Source organism: Arachis duranensis, chromosome 2 (assembly GCF_000817695.3).
Source record: "Arachis duranensis cultivar V14167 chromosome 2, aradu.V14167.gnm2.J7QH, whole genome shotgun sequence".
Classification (NCBI taxonomy): domain Eukaryota; kingdom Viridiplantae; phylum Streptophyta; class Magnoliopsida; order Fabales; family Fabaceae; genus Arachis; species Arachis duranensis.
Genome location: NC_029773.3, coordinates 55,160,591 through 55,164,287, shown reverse-complemented (window position 1 = coordinate 55,164,287; position 3,697 = coordinate 55,160,591). Strand labels below are relative to the sequence as shown.

General features: G+C 33.5%; 1 non-coding gene across 1 annotated transcript; it reads right to left on the bottom strand.

Annotated features, from left to right (window-relative positions):
* Nucleotides 1-2,659: 2,659 nt before the first annotated feature.
* LOC127745146 (small nucleolar RNA R71) lies at nucleotides 2,660-2,763 on the bottom strand. The gene has a single exon (XR_008006342.1). It is a non-coding gene; the product is annotated as a small nucleolar RNA R71 (small nucleolar RNA).
* Nucleotides 2,764-3,697: the final 934 nt, after the last annotated feature.

Sequence of the window (3,697 nt, the reverse complement as noted above, 5' to 3'; positions counted from 1 at the left end):
TTTCCGTTCTACAAGCGAAAGCTAGAGTGCGTATCTCTTGGATTCCTTAATCAGAATCTTCGTGGTATAAGCTAGAATTGATGGCGGCATTCATGAGAATCCGGAAAGTCTAAACCTTGTCTGTGGTATTCCGAGTAGGATTCTGGGATTGAATGACTGTGACGAGCTTCAAACTCGCGATTGTTGGGCGTGATGATAAATGCAAAAGAATCAAGGGATTCTATTCTGACATGATTGAGAACTGATAGATGATTAGCCGTGCCGTGACAGAGCATTTGGACCTTTTTCACTGAGAGGATGGGATGTAGCCATTGACAACGGTGATGCCCTACAAACAGCTTGCCATGGAAAGGAGTAAGAAGGATTGGATGGATGCAGTAGGAAAGCAGAGATTCAAAAGGAATACAGCATCTCCATACACTTATCTGAAATTCCTACCAATGAAATTACATAAGTATTTCTATCCTTTATTAATAAACTAATTATCTCTTTATATTTTCGAAAACCCAATAATCAATTATTATCCGCCTAACTGAGATTTACAAGATGACCATAGCTTGCTTCATACCAACAATCTCTGTGGGATCGACCCTTACTCACGTAAGGTATTACNNAACGGTTCGTCTTGTTGCTCAGATTAGGTAATTTTCTTTTCAAAAAGTTTTCAAAGAAATTTTCAAAAAAAATTTTTCTTTATTTTCGTTTTTCTAAAGAATATTTTCGAAAAAAATAATAAAAATACAAAAAAAATCATAAAATCATAAAAATAAAAAATATTTTGTGTTTCTTGTTTGAGTCTTGAGTCAACTTTTAAGATTGGTGTCAATTGCATGCTTTAAAAATTTTTCATGCATTTTTCGAAAATTCATGCATTCATAGTGTTCTTCATGATCTTCAAGTTGTTCTTTGTAAGTTTTCTTGTTTGATCTTGATGTTTTCTAGTTTTGTATCTTTTGTTATTTTTCATATGCATTTTTCGTTTGTTAGAGACCATGCATTAAAGATTTCTAAGTTTGGTGTCTTGCATGTTTTCTTTGCATCAAAAATTTTTTCAAAATAATGTTCTTGATGTTCATCATGATCTTCAAAGTGTTCTTGGTGTTCATCTTGACATTCATAGTGTTCTTGCATGCATCATGTGTTTTGATTCATAATTTTCATGTTGTGAGTCATTTTTTTTATGTTTTTCTCTCTCATAATTAAAAATTCAAAATCAAAAATATCTTTTCCTTAATTTTCTCATAATTTTCAAAAATTTGAGTTGACTTAGTCAAAAATTTTAAAATTAGTTGTTTCTTACAAGTCAAGTCAAATTTTCAATTTTAAAAATCTTATCTTTTTAAAACTTGTTCAAAAATTAAAACTTTTTCATTTTTCTTATTAAATTTCGAAAATTCTTTAAATTATTTTTCAAAAATCTTTTTCTTAATTTTATCTTTAATTTCGAAAATTATGCTAACAATTAATATGATTGATTCAAAAGTTTGAAGTTTGTTACTTTCTTGTTAAGAAATGTTCAATCTTTAAATTCTAGAATCTTATCTTTTAGTTTCTTGTTAGTTAAGTAATTAATTTTAATTTTAAAAAAATTAAATTAAATCTTTTCATCTTATCTTTTTATCATATCTTTTTCAAAATTTTATCTTTTTCAAAAATTTGATTTCAAAATATCTTATCTAACTTCTTCTCTTCTTATCCTTTCAAATTTGACTTTAATATCTTTTTCAACTAACTATTTGACTTTTTGTTTGTTTCTTATCTTTTTCAAAACCACCTAACTACTTTTCCCTCTCTAATTTTTGAAAATATCTCATCCATTTTTCAAAATTCTTTTTAAGTTAACTAATTGTTTTAAATTTTAATTTTAATTATATCTTATCTTTAATTTTCGAAAATCATTAACTACTTTTTCAAAATTATTTTTGAATTCTCCCTCTCTTCTCTTCTTCTATTTATTTATTTATTTACTAACACCTCTCTTCATCTCCAATCACTGCCTCTATCCTCACCCTTGTGATTGGATTCTCCACTTTTATTCCTTTCTTCTTTTACTAATAATAAGGATCCTCTTTGTCCAGATATAGAGGATTCTTCTTCCTTTTCTTTTTCTCTTCTCTTTCATATGAGCAGGAACAAGGAAAAAGACACTCTTGTTGAAGCTGATCCTAAACCTGAAAGGACTCTGAAGAGGAAACTAAGAGAAGCTAAATTACAAAAATCCAGAGAAAACCTTTTTGAAATTTTCGAACAAGAGAAGGAGATGGCAGCCGAACCCAACAACAATAATGCAAGGAGAATGCTTGGTGATTTCACTAAACCAACGTCCAAGTTTGATGGAAGAAGCATCTCCATTCCTGCCATTGGAGCAAACAATTTTGAGCTGAAACCTCAATTAGTTGCTTTGATGCAACAGAACTGCAAGTTTCATGGACTTCCATCTAAAGATCCTGATCAGTTTTTAACTGAGTTCTTACAGATTTGTGAGACTGTTAAGACAAATGGAGTAGATCCTAAAGTCTACAGGCTCATGCTTTTCCCTTTTGCTGTAAGAGATAGAGCTAGAACATGGTTGGACTCAATACCTAAAGATAGTCTGGACTCCTGGGATAAGCTGATCACAGCCTTCTTGGATAAATTCTTTCCTCCTCAAAAGCTGAGCATGCTTAGAGTGGATGTTCAGACTTTCAAACAAAAAGATGGTGAATCCCTCTATGAAGCTTGGGAAAGATACAAGCAGATGACCAAAAAGTGTCCTTCTGACATGTTTTCAGAATGGTTCTTGAAATTGATGCTCTGAATGCCATATTGGCTCAGAACAAAGTGTTGACTCAGCAAGTCAACATGATTTCTCAAAGTCTGAATGGATGGCAAAATGCATCCAACAGTACTAAAGAGGCAGCTTCTGAAGAAGCTTATGATCCTGAGAACCCTGCAATGGCAGAGGTAAATTACATGGGTGAACCTTATGGAAACACCTATAATTCATCCTGGAGAAATCATCCAAATTTTTCATGGAAGGATCAACAAAAGCCTCAACAAGGCTTTAATAATGGTGCAAGAAATAGGCTAAGCAATAACAAGCCTTTTCCATCATCTTCTCAGCAACAGACAGAGAATTCTGAGCAGAGCCCCTCTAATTTAGAAAATTTAGTTTCTGATCTGTCTAAGGCCACTTTAAGTTTCATGAGTGAAACAAGGGCCTCCATCAGAAATTTAGAGGCACAAGTGGGCCAGCTGAGTGAGAAAGTCACTGAAGCTCCTCCCAGTATTTTCCCAAGCAATACAGAAGAAAATCCAAAAGGAGAGTGCAAGGCCATTGATGTAATCAATATGGCCGAATGCACAAGGGAGGAGAAGGACGAAAATCCTAGTGAGGAAGACCTCCTAGGACGTCTCTCAAACAAGAAGGAGTTCCCTATTGAGGACCTAAAGGAATTTGATGCTCATATAGAGACCATAGGGATTCCACTAAATCTCCTTCTGCCATTCATGAGCTCTGAAGACTATTCTTCCTCAGAAGAGGATGAAGATGTGACTGGAGAGCAAGTTGCTCAATATCTAGGAGCCATCATGAAGCTGAATGCCAAGTTGTTTTGTAATGAGACTTGGGAAGGTGAACCTCCCTTGCTCATTAGTGAACTTGATACATGGGTTCAGCAAACCTTACCTCAAAAGAAACAAGATCCTGGCAAATTCT